The sequence below is a fragment of the Myripristis murdjan genome, chromosome 17 (assembly GCF_902150065.1).
Source record: "Myripristis murdjan chromosome 17, fMyrMur1.1, whole genome shotgun sequence".
NCBI classification, from domain to species: Eukaryota; Metazoa; Chordata; class Actinopteri; order Holocentriformes; family Holocentridae; genus Myripristis; species Myripristis murdjan.
Window position 1 is genome coordinate 7,752,572 of NC_043996.1, and position 13,884 is coordinate 7,766,455.

Consider the following 13,884-nt stretch of genomic DNA (forward strand, 5'->3'; position numbering starts at 1 on the left):
CTGAGAGGCAAATGTTAAAGCAGAGTACATAACCAAGCTGTCACCTCTGGCTCTCCCTTCCCCCTTCACACACACTCACACACACTGCAGTCACAAAAAAAGCCAAAGGGGAGGGAGGGACCTCATTAGGCTCTCAGCAGTCCATCACACCGAGGGAGAGAGAGAGAGGGAGAGAGACCACAGAGCACAGTGATGGGGGAAGGGCCGACCCTAAGAAAAGAAGCAAAGAGCAAAGGGAGGAGAGAAATTGAATTGATAGGAGCAGTCAAGTGCAGCAGGAGCAACCACACACACACTCACACACACACACACAGAGGGGACAGAAGAGGACAAGCTCCCACCACACACACACACACTCACTCTATACGACGCACCATGATTAATGTGGTCAACAGCCGTGAGGCTCAGTCTGGTCAAGACCTCTCACCCTCCATTACACACTCCCACACACACACACACACACACACACACACACACACACACACACAATGTTGCCGCCCTCCTCTCAATGTGCCCCCACCCGCACCCAGCACTCACCCCATTCGTCCCACCCGCCCCCCTCGCACCCAAACAAAGTATGGAGGGGACAGATGCGGTGGAAATGGTTTCCTCACCACTAAACTCCCATTTAGAGCTGATAGACGTTCCCATTTTATCACTTCCTCGCCTGCTGCCTGCTGCCACGAGCTGGGCTTCCTCTCAGAATTGTATCAGTTTAGGAAACCTCAATAGACGTTGCGTATTTTGCAAAAATACTTCCATTGCCTGTTTCAAGGCGTTGTTTTACTTTGATAAATAACTGCAGCCTCTCAGAAATATTGCATGCACTGTTGCTTCCATGTGTGAAGGACTCCTCGTGGCTGTATGAGCAGTGCACGCTCAAAAATATCACAAATCAAATTCTGATAGTCACTTTTCCCGCTCTTCGATATTTCTTTTTTAATGTAAGCCTTCATACAGGAAGCCTGTTAATTATTTAACTCAGCAGTTTGATTGCTGGGCATGTCATCGTGGACTGACATTGACATCACTTGATCACAAAAAAGGCTCTGAGGTGGGTTTTAAGCCTTGGAAGGAGGATTCAAGACGGCCCGCTTGAGGGTCCAATCTTGATTTCGGTGTCTTCTGTCCATGATCAAGGCCTCTTTTAGGGCTTTGAGGATTGTGGAGCACAAGGAAGAAGAAAAGACAGTGTTACAGAGCTCCAGAAAATTGTGAAAACTGCATTCCACCCTTTCTCGGTCTTCATAAGTTAAGGAATTTGCGGTAATAGTTGGGAAAAGTAAGAGCGGGTTGCTCTCAGTAGTAGTTCTGCCACCATTGACCTGTTTTGACATCTGATATTGTGAAGAATAATCCTTTGCTGTACTGCGATACTGTGTAGATGATATTCGTGATATCCAGCCAGTATCAGATTTCATCGCATTGATAGGCTTGGTAGAAACCATGGAGAGAGGAATGGAAAGGGAAAATGCGAAAGGCTGATGGGACAGAAACAACTTCATGAAAACTCATTTAATTGTTGAGCCACAAATACTTTGTGGATGGTGTTTTTTTTTTTTTTTTTTTTAAGTGGGCACACCAGCATACACAACAGTAGATGGACAATGTCAGCAGCTATCACTTAAACAATTTACTGTAAACAAATTTCTGCAGATAACATAATGACCAAGTGGATTGTGGGGGGAAAACCCTGCAGTTGTTTGAGAGTTTCTGTGTGCGTCGCCTCTGGAAAAACGGCCCGGAGACGTTTGAACCCAAACCACTTCAGTCGTCAGAAGTCAGGACGAGGCCAGTAAACTTTCCATTGCTGGAAGCATGTAATAGGTTACTAGTTGTTAACAGTACGGCTGCGGATTATTTCCTGTTCCTTTTTGGTGTGTGTGCCCGTGTACGTATATATGTGAATGTGTGTGTGTGCGCGCGCATGTATCAGTGAATAGAGGGATTCTAGTAGTTGTCATGCTGTAACAGGATTAGGTGCCCTCTCCACTGCCTCTCACCACATGACCACTTAGTAGTCGGCTGTGTGTGTGCGTCTGTCTGAGGCCCGAGGGTGGGGGCCCATTGGGAGAGTTTTATCTTTGGGGGTCTTGCTCTGCTCTGTAGACCCAGGGGGCCCCAGCAGGAAGGACCAAAAGACACTCTCTCTCTCTCTCTCTCTCTTGCTCACGATGGCAGAAGATTTGGTTTCGAAGCGAAAAGCAAAAGCACCTATTTGGCAGTATTTCAGATTAAAACCCAGCGCAGATTGGGAACTTGATGATGTTAATGAAGCAATCTGTTAACTATGTCTGATGAACGTTCCAGCACCTCTAATCTACACACACATATCCTCAAGTGCACCACAAGAGCGAGGCTGTTGTCTAAGTAATATCAATTCATAGTCAGTGGAAGGGAGTGTTCCTAATGTTATGTATGGCGTGTTGAAATCAGGCTTTTCCCTCACAGTTCCTGTTTTTGCATTTTTGTATTTGTGTCCAAAATGGTTCTCTGACCTTGATAAAGAGGTTGTGCTGAGTTTAGGAAAGAGATCCAGGGTCCTATCTGAAATCCTCCCCTCTCTCTCTCTCTTTCTCTCTCTCTCTCTCTCTCTCTCTCTCTTGCACACACACACACACACTCACACCAAGCCCAATCTGTATATTTCCCTCTTTTTTATTTTAAAGTCTAATTTTTACCTAGTTAAATTTTGCCTCAGAAAGAGGGAGCAAGCGGCATGCTAAGCACTTTTTCTGCCACCGCTGCAAAAAGGGAATCTTTGTGTGTATATGTATGTGTATGTGTGTGTGTGTGTGAGAGAGAGAGTGTGTGTAAATCAGTGTTCAAAGTGTTGTGAGTTATCAGTGGGATGAAACACCACCGCTGTAACAATGGGATTAAAGCAGCGCCTATGAAAGAAGCAATTAAATGCTATCTTATCTCATCTGCCTTTAACACCAAAAAGCACTTTCATATTTTTTTCATAGTTTTCATAGTTTTCCCCCCCCCTCTCTTCTCCTCGGGAGGCCCTACGAGGCTCCTGGTAGACACTGCTGATTATTGGCGGACAGTCGACCTGTCCTTTCGTCCAATTGGCCAGCTGAGCGTGCGCTGGCCACAACAGCCGTAACCTTTGTGCTGTTTTTTTTTTTTTGGGAGGAATGAACCCAGATATTCAACTTGGAGTTAGAAAGAAAAGGAGATTGAGGATGACCATTTAACCTTTAAAACATGTGGTGTGGCACACCCGCTGCCGTTTGCTTATTTGTATTCATTACCAGGACGTATTGTGGCGGTGTTTTACCAGGCAGGCTGATGTCATGTTTTAAAGCTCCACCATGCGTTTGTTAAACTTCAATAAACAGACAGTAATCCACCCTCCTCCTGTTCTCTCTCCTCACCTCACCTTACCTCCTATCTCGTGTCTTCCTGCACCCGTTGTGGTGAAAAAGCCACTCACAGGAATATTCACGGCCGTTACCTTTAATCATCTTTCATCTCTTCATTCTGGGTGTCAGGACGGTGGTGGAAGACGGATGAGAGGAGAGGGAGCGAGACGTGGTGGCGGTGGGGGGGGGGCGGCTGCGTGATTGAAGAGGTTTTGTCTGGATAATTCTCTGTGATTGGAGTTATTCTCTCCCTCCTCTCTCTCCTCTCTCCCTCTGTTTCTTTCTCTCTCTGTCGTGGTGAGCTTCAGAGCCGCTACTTAGCCTTCACTTGGCCTCTTTGTCCTTTTGTGTTTTTCCATCCTCCCTCCCTCCCTTCCTCTTTTCCTCTCTGTCCATCAAGGCCCGAGTCTGACATTAAAGAGCCAGCAGGAATGTGGCTTGCCCAGCTTTGCAGCACTGAATTTAATGATCATGGTGTGTGTGTGTGTGTGTATGAGAGAGAGGAAGTGAGAGTAAAAGAGGAAGAAGCAGACACACACATGGTTAGAAAGCTTAGGAAAATCCTACAAAGTGAGTCCTCGCTTCTTTAAGGAGCTAGTTTAGGATTTCGGAGTAGAGTTTGGCTTATACATTAGGGAGGGGTTCAGTTTAGGTAGTGCTTAAAGAATAAATGCAATCAATGAAGGTTCCCACAAGTGTAACAAACAAACGTGTGTGTCAGAGACGGCGTACGGTCACGCTGAACGTGATGACAGCGCTGTCTGCATCACCGAGGCGGCCTGTGTTCAGCAGCTGATTGCACTCTGTTTTCATCAGAGACCTTTTGCTGTAGCAGCCTTTTCCAGACCCAACGCAGATTGAATTTACACTGACCCGATTGGAACCGATGGGGTTTTCAGGAAAGAAGTTTGCATGTTGAATTTGCATCCAGCTGGCGAGGCCGTCATGAGGGAGCATGACCGGGTTTTGAGTTTTCGGGTTTTTGTCTTTTTTGTGGCTATGCTTAAGTCTCAACTGTGCGGCAACCATATTATAATTTTCTTTAAATGTGTTTATCCACAGGGCTCGATGTTAATATCAGTGTGGTGGTATGAAACTACATATCGTCTGGGGTTTTGTATGCTGTAATTATACCGCTAGTGTTGTCTTTCCCAGGCTGCATCACAGAAAAGGGATGCAATGTTCTGGACTTACACTGTTGTAGCTGCTCTGCTATTTTCCTCTACCTGCTTAGTCATCATATTAACATTACGAATGATTATTTGTCAAAAACTGATTGTCTGTAAATATCTTAATAACAACCAACAGTAGGGATGTGCGATATGATGATATTAGATAATGAACGATTAAAATATCTCACAATCTGCCTTTACTGTGAGATTAGGACTAGCGTGCTACAGTGACACTGCTCATTCCTCAGCTGTCCTGACGCTGCTCACACACACATTCAAGTCAAATCACACCATTATTTTGTTCATTTTGCACCTTCCCTGACAGACACACCTATAAATCACTAATAGCATGGTGGGTAGAGTCTTCGATTTCTGTCCCTCCCTTTTTATTTGGCAACGTAGCAGCATGGTTGATAACGCGGAGGACATTGTTTCATAAAATCATTTCAGCATCCATAATATAGAACTGGTGTGGATTTTCCAAAATTGATGCAACACAAAGAACAGTTAGATGCATGGTTCGTGTGTCAGGTGGCAACACGACACACCTTTTCAACCACTTCAAAAGAACACATCTCAAAGAGCATGACGAAAGTGAAACTGGAAGGGAATCTCTTGTGAGCGCATCAGCCTCAGTGAAGTATAGTTGATTGGAGAGTTAGCACAGGTATTTTTCAAACACCGCTATTCCATGGCTGTGGAAAGCTGTGACAAGAGTGAACACAAAATTCACAACATCCAGTTTTTAAAAGAGGAGAACATAATCAGACAGCTGGTCTGACACAGTGATTTTATTTTAATTCATCGGTGAGTGAATTAAAATAAAATGTAGTCTTGGTTATTCGTTCTCTTTTAGGTATTGTGTCCTATATCGGCCATGTCTTCTTAAATAGGGAAAATAGTTTGGTTGTGCTTTTCAGTAACTTTCAAAACATCAACATGAAAAGGAACTGTGATATCACCCACCCCTAGCCAATAGTCATTCCTTCAACATCATCACAATATTGATACTGAGATATTTGATAAAAAGATATGGTGTTTGATTTTGTCCATCTTGCCTAACTACATTTATCCATCTTCACTGTTCATTGTATCATGTTGTATCCTTTATAAGTCATCAAAATCTGTGTGTGAATTCCAAGAAGAGAAGTGGACAGCCTTTGCCCTCACCAGTGAGGATCTAAGTGAAGAAGTAAATGTGTGCAACAAGGCTCAAGGTTAAAGAAACGCTTCATGTTTTGGTGAAGTTGGCCTGAAACCCCTGAAAAGCTGCAGAGGCCCCCACAGTGCCAGATGCTCTGCTCAGACTTCTCATATTCATGACTACTGGCTACTTCCCCTGTGGCTGCCACACAGTTCAGATATGAGATCACACACCATGCAAACAAGACACGTGCGTGCGCGCGCACACACACACACACACACACACACACACACACACACACACACACACACACACACACACACAGCTGTTTAGATGTTTTACATTCTCAATATCACCTCCATACCCACTAAACAGACACAATATAAGTACACACACACACACACACACACACACACACACACACACACACTGGCTGACCCTGGTACACCCCCCTAGGGGGGTTCCCATGCTATTTAACCACAGCTTTTGTTGCAGTGGTCTATAGCGTAGCCTGGCACACCTTTTAACTTACAAAGACCATTTCAGTTTGAAGCCAGTGGTTACTGAGGCCTAGGGGCAGTGTGTGTGTGTGTGTGTGTGTGTGTGTGTCATGGTGGGAAAAACTAAAGACTGTGATCAGTCCTTCCTCAATTATCCAGTGCTGTCCTTTTCTTTTCCTTTCCTTGCTTCTTTTTCTGCTCCTCCCCTCCACCTCACTGCTATTGTGTTGAGAGAGCTGGCCAGGCACAGCAGGTTCTGTGATCAGATAGAGGAGATCAGCAGGTCAAGGAGCCCAGGCTAGGTCTTCAGTCAGAGATGGGCACACCCAAAACTAGCCCATAACCAATTTTTATCCAAAATATAAATGAAATGGTGAACCTAATGAGTAACAGGTTTCCCTATTATGTATTTACCAATTAGAATAAATCCATTGTTGTTTTTTCTTGTTTTAATTCTTTGGGGGAAAATTGAAAATACTAAACAATGTTTTGCGGAAACTGCATTTTGCTCTACTGGGAGAAGTAATGTAAATGTAAGATTTACAAAAACAGAAAATAAAAACCCTGGTATGTTTTGACAATGATCATGGTTTTACATCTTGAAGCTGTTTTCAGGTAAATTGCAGAGAACCTTTTATCTCTTATAAATGGTCTAGCTCCCAAGTTTTTTTCATCTTGACATTTGCCAGATATGGTTTGAGTCATCAATTACATGGAGTCTGAGAGACTTGTTTAGCCTGAATACCAGCCCTACTCTGCCTCTGATTGGCAAATAAAAATGTCCTTCGTAGGTGAGGTTGGTTAGTGTTGAGGCCGATTTATGGTTCTGCGTACACGTAGCTTACAGAGGGTTTGTGTAGCAAATGCAGGTCCTCTGTGACCACCGCAGAGACTTGCCGCGCACCTCCCAAAAATTGGAACTACACGGACCCTACGCAGACCGCAAGAGTTTGTACTTAACGTGCACATTTCAATTATTTTGCACCTTGTTTTGCACTATTTGTCTGAGAAAACAAAACAAGTAAGTGTGGCAAAAACATGACTGTTTATTTACAATGCCACAAATAAGGTTTTTGAAAAGGCTTGTCAGTGTAGCTAGCAATATGATAATAATATATCGGCGGGGAATGGCTTAGCGTACTAGACCGACAGGACGCAGAAGCATGAGAGGCACACACCATCTGCGTATCAACTGCGTGCGCGTTGCATCTAGTGTCCGCCGAACCATAAATCGGCCTTTAGGATTTGGATTGTGTTAGGGTTAGCCAATCAGAGGCAGAATAGGGGCGTGTCTTCCTGGCAGGCTTACTGTTTTATAGGCCCAGCAAGTCAGTTTAGTCTCTCCCACATGAAAAGCTCAGTGTATCCTTAGAGCTGTGGTTTCACTGTTGTGTGAAGAATCATGTGAATGAATGAAGAAAGTGCCCACCGTGGTGTTTTGAAATGAGGTTGCTATGCATGCTAGTTACAGAACGATGGTAGCCTGGCTTGCTGAATTGAATCTCCAAGGTGAAACCGGGCACTAGTTTTTAGCGTGTTGCCAGGTGACTAATTCAGGCTGCTGAATAGACGGAGATGCAGCGGTAGCTGACTGGCGAGGGGATGGCTGAAGAATGCTTTTGATATTGAACACCACGCAGTCGGTCAAGAGTCATTTTTCCAAAGGCCATGTAAGGCCGTGCAGGGCTTGCCAGGGCCGGCTCTAAACGCTGTTAGCACTAAATGAAAACTCACTTATTTATGGGAAGCTACATCTCCCTTGGCAACGAGATGTGGAGATGGTTCCTGTGGATGTTATCATGTGATATCCATGGGCACCCTGAAGTCCAGGCTTAAGACCAAAGATGAGCAGGCCTTTGGGTGTGGGTCGTCCTGAGTCCACTATCCTCTTACACATCATGTCTTAAAACCTATTTTTATAGACTTGCTTGAATGTGATGTCTATCCTATTACATTGCTTTTGCCCTTTAGTCTTTAATTTCCTATTTTTCTTCATGCTATTTATGCTTTACTTTGACAAGTGCTGCACAAACAAAGGATGTTACCACGACTAAAACTGATAGTAACATCAAGTGTTTGGCCTGATCATAGTTTTTCTAGCCCCTCCTGTCTCTGTTTGGCCTAGTGGAAATAAAACCAAGTCATTTTTTATGTAAATGTTCATCAGAATGATAAGATACATGTAAAAGGCATGACTTTTTTTTTCTGTCTTTTGGTCTTTTTCTGTCTTTGTAGTCGAGTCTCTCCCTGTTCCCTGTGGTTTTTTTGTGTCATGGCTGTCTGGTGACTTAAGGGGGAGTTTCCCCATTTGTCTGTCTGTTCCCCCTCAGGTCCTCAGACTGAAAGGACTTCTCCTTTTGTCATAAATACTGTGTGTGTGTGTGTGTGTGTGTGTGTGTGTGTGTGTGTGTGTGGTGTGTGTGTGTGTGTGTGTGTGTGTGTGTGTGTGTGTGTATGTGTGTGTGTGTGCGCACGCACAGAAGCAGGCTGCTGTGACATTTCTATTGAGTTCAGCAGAGAGAAATAGTGTTTATGACACAAGAAAGCAGCTATAGGATCTGTGTCTGAATCTGTTGTTTCCCCCCCAGCTCTCTGACTCTCTCTCTCTCTCTCTCTCTCTCTCTCTCTCTCACGCACACACACTCACACACACACACTGAACCTGCCTCACCCCCAAGCTTGAAAACTTAGAGCTTTTCTTTGTGGCCCATGCTGCTGCCTTTGCATTGTATGGTATTTCATTCCTTGCTAATGAACACTGCGTTGACTTCCTATTATAGCAACACAGTCAATGGGCTTTTTATAAAAAAATACAACAGGAAGATATTTGAGCTGCAAACAGGGCTAGGTTTGCATGCACATGCGCGCGCGCACACACACACACACACACACTCACAGAGTTTAGAAAATGGCTCAAACAGAGTGCACGGTGTGTATTCTCTGCACTGATCAGACGTTCGTCCCCTGTGGGTTCAACGCGAGACCGTCTGTTTTTGTGTCAAAGGAAAGGTATTTTTATTCATACAGGGGTGGAGTGTTGTGGTGACAGTGAGTATGCACACACACACACACACACACACACACACACACACCATGTAAGATCTGGTCGGTTTACGTTATCGGCTGCTCTGTTTGAGTGCCCGCAGGATTTCACTGTGTGTGTGTGTGTGTGTGTGTGTGTTAGTATCTTCTTTGACGATTGGACAAAATCCTCATCTTAATATCTGCACTGTTAGTCAAGGTCTTTCTCCCACTCTCCTCATCCACCTTTTCACTCTCATATTCTTGCTCCATATTCTCTGCCCCTCCCCCTCCCTTTCTCCTTCCCTTCATTATTAACGAGGTTCTCCCCTAATTAAGAGTTACAAGGCAGCCCTGAAGGGTGTTTGCTCAGGTAAGATCCATCATTAGCATATCTGATGGATCAGCCTGCTCTGTGTGTGTGTGTGTGTGTGTGTGTGTGTGTGTGTGTGTGTTTGTTTGTGTGTGTGTGTATCAGCATCACTGTACAAGTGTGTGCACCTAAATGTATCGGCATTTGTTGGAGTGTATATCAACGTCCATGTATCGGCACGCGTGGCCACCAGCGCAGTAATCTGCATTTGAGTGTGTGTGTGTGTGTGTGTGTGTGTGTGTGTGAGTTGTTGATTAAAACCTTGCCCAGTCTCCCTAGGCCGATTTAAAGGGACGAAATGCTCAAATGAGGCCTTGAGGTGCCAAAGAAAAAGGAGAAAAGAGGAAGGGAGTGTTTGCTGGGTTAACCCTTTGAAGCCTGGTTGGACATAAGATTTGTTCTGTTAAACTATAAAACTATAAAATAAATAAATTATTAAACAAAAAAAAGAAGCTATATTCATAATTTATATGCATGGAATTTGGGAGTTTTTGGGACATTTCTTGTTAAGTGGCTCATTTCCGTTTTCCCATGTTATTGAAAGAAATCAAATTAATATGCTCAGGTTTCAAATGCTATAAAACTTGTCTTCACTGTTAAGTTAAAACAATGTTGTACTGGGTGTGTATTAAGACCAGGGAGGCATAACTTGATACAAATGGGATGGGTGGAAACAGCACTAACCAAACACCAAAATATGTTAAACCACACAAACAAAGCAGCATGCTTTCTTGGCTCTGTATGAAGTTTGCCTGCATGCCTACCCTCCATATTCTCCACTGGGAATGTGAAAAGATAAGATGAAACTTTAATGGCCCCTATGGGGACACTGGGTCTGATCACAGATGCGTTTACCATATGGATCACCTTACATTACATTAAATTTAACATTTAGAGGCCTCTCTTATCTAGAGGAACCCATTGTGGCATCTGCATTTGTCACTGTCAAATAATGTCTCATATATTTCCTGTGTAATAAAACACATTTTACATGGTCTTATTTCCTTTTAAAAAGACATATTTAGATCCTGTGAGAATTCTCAGAGCATTTTCTGCTAATTTGAGCGAGAGCAGGCAGAACCCCAAGCTTCCTGGCGTCCATGCGGGGTCGTCACCGGGCGCACAGCACTGTCTTTCTAAGCTTTATTCATTAATTCATTTCTTATTGGGACGGAGATAACAGGATTAGTGCTCCAGGCATCCAGGAGTCAGCGAGGAGGGGGGGGGTGTCGGGTGCAAGGGGGGGAGGGCACCTCCCACCACAAGTCAACCCCCTTTCCTCCTGCACACAATGCCTGTGTGGATGTGTGTGTGTGGATGTGTGACTTTGTGATTGTGTGGCTGCGTGTGCGTGTCCTTGCCAGATGGGACCATGGGACAAGTGTTTTCTTCCAACCAAGAAAATCAGGCACACACAAATACACAAAACCACGCTGAGAGACACACGCTCAGCACACATTCTCCAGCTCTTCTCCTTCCTTGGGAATCGTTTTCTTCTGGTTTGTGTCCAGTGCTTCATTTTTCCAAACTAGCCTCTGGCTCCTGTAAAGTCAAACCCCATAAATCCACATTTGCGGCCATATTTCACCACACATCAGTCACTGAAAAAACGGGCAAAATCACTGCCACAACAGCGGTCTTAAGGGCACAATCCACAATTCACTTGACCATAAAAATTTAGGTTATATGCACATGTGCTTATTAAAGAGCTTGACTTATTGTTGCTTCAATTTTAACTGGCCAAAAAAATCTGTTTAAAACCAAATGTTACAAACATTTACTGCCTCAAAATGTATGTCAACATCATGTTTCGCTGTCACCCTCTGAGAGAGTGGTTATATTTTCTTGAAGTCATGGTTTTCATCTGCCTCATCACCCCTTCCCCCCGTCTCCTGTCATCTGATTGTGGATTTTCTATTAAGAACAGAAACGCCATAAATAACTTCAAAGCACTATGTATATATATAGCTTTTTAAGACATCAATGTCACTATCAAATTAATTGTGATAGCTGGGTATAATTACTGTAAGCAAATGAGAGCAGAGTGGAAACGATTGGCAGCCTCTGTTGCACACTAGTGGCATTATTAATGCTAATGTTTGTCAAGATTAAGATTCAAGATTTCCCATTAATCTTGTTGAGAATCTGGTCTGTTTGGTTGAAGGTTTTTTCTTTCTTTTTACTGAAGAAGAAACATTTTGGGATTGATTTTTTTTTTTTCATTTATTTTTCATAGAGGAAGCCATTTGCTTACAGTAATTACTAATCTCTCAGAATTAAAGTGGTAATGAGTTACTGATGTTAAAATGCTGCACTAGTACCTTTTTTAAAGATGCTGCTGTCAAACAGCAAGTCATCACATGAACGTTCAAGTTCTGATCCGCTTTTCAGCTTTTCCTGTTGTGTGTCTCTCCGTTTGCCTCTCACTCTTTCTGCCTCTCACTCTCCCTCCTCTCCCTGTCTTCTCCCTGTATCGCTGGCATTTGGCCCAGTGCCGAGTTTTATCCATTGATGCTTCTCCCTCTTCTCCTCCCACCTCGTCTCTCCCCTCACCCCCTCCCTTCCTGAGACAGAGTCTATCGCCTCCTCTCACTGTTACTGTGGAGAAACCAGCAGCATGCGTCCCAGGAATGCAAGCACATGCATTCCTACGCACACACACACACACACACACACACACACACACACACAGGCACCCTGTGCCCTGCCAGCTCTGCGGGTCATTGTATTTGGCACGTGGCCACTATCTTCCCTACGTTGCACATACACACACACAACACACACATAACACACACACACATTCACCCCCTGCCTGACTTCTGCCTTGGCAGACAGCTCCTGCTGAGTAAGGAGGCCTCTCTCTCTCTCTCGCTCTCTCTCTCTCGCTCTCTCTCTCTCTCTCTCTCTCTCTCTCTCTCTCTCTCCCACACACACACACACACACACACACACACACTCGCGCACACTCTTGCTCTCTGTCCCTGTAGATTAAGACCAGTTTTCTCTCTTCACACAACTGCAGCCACAGTAGCAGTTCATCTCTTCCAACATATTAAACACTCGTCTCCCTCTGTTCTCAACCGGCAGAGCAGAAGCAAACCCCCGGCTTTCCCAGCTTCGCCCGTTTTACTGACGCCAAGCCCCTTTTCTTCAGAAAGTCTCAGTGTTGTGTGTATTGCAGCATCGTCAAACCACACCACACACATTTTTGAACTGACACGGCTTAAGTGGATGTGAAGATTTCAACTTTGGCTATTAATCACTGCATTTTTTTCCTGCTGGTAATAATGCTTCAGGTACTAAGACTTAGAGGTGGGGCTCTGGGGATTTAGGCAGCTACGTTTAGCTTTAAGCTATAGACAGTGTTTCACAATGCTGAGTAGTATATGGCGAGTCTTGCCCAACCCTTCTAATCGTGAGTCAGACGCTAATTATTGACGTAGGTGGCTGTACAACAACAGCATAGCTTTTGATAAATGAGGGCTGCACCTGATTGTGAAAGACTCCTGCTTAGGTACAGATAAACGTTCAGTAGTCCCTTGGGTTGTGAATTAGTGACCGTCTTTCATTCGGCTGCACATTCCTAAGTGGAACGTGTGCTATTATTCGGTGTGCACTGTCCCTACTTGTACACATTCATGCTCTGACACACACAAGCTAGAGCCCAGCGCGCTGTCTGTTGAGTAATAGATATGTACATTGAATGACGCCTGAGTCACTGGCACAAGAGTTTAGTTGTTTGCCTGCATTAACCGTACCGTGATTACTGTTCTGTAAGCCGTATAGATAACAACAGTGTTTAAGCCTGGTGAAAAACAGGGGAGATAGTGTGTGTGTGTGTGTTTTTTTTTAATTGCCATACTCTCCTGTGTGAGACAGTTGTACTTATTCACCCGTACACTCATTGTTTCGAGATTGTGGTCCCGGGATGAGGAATATGGGCAAACTCCCTCCAGCTCATTCTTTTAGCAGATGTTGTAAGCAGCTTGACCTGTGTGTTCACTATTTCGTGCCACCTAGTGCTTGTCTTCTCAGTAAACTGGCACTGGTTTACCCTCTGTACCCATTCACTCACCATTCCACCACTCTGACATGGTCTGCCTGGACAGCATTTTGTCTTGAGGTAAGAGTCAATAGTATAAAACTTCCTCACGTAACCATTCATGGGTAGCGGATGTCCACATTTCCGGGTTAAAAAGAGAGAACTTTGGACATGTCCCACATTTTTTATCTGCTAGCCCTCCTATAAAGAAGCGTTTTTACACACTATTTAGGCTACACTGTTTTCATCGCTCGTGGATGT

At 44.2% G+C, this 13,884-nt stretch overlaps 1 protein-coding gene across 1 annotated transcript in view; it reads left to right on the top strand.

The window, feature by feature from the left end:
- Positions 1-13,884, top strand: part of zswim5 (zinc finger, SWIM-type containing 5) — a 67,080-nt gene that overhangs the window by 14,019 nt on the left and 39,177 nt on the right. The gene's annotated exons all lie outside the window — the stretch shown is intronic.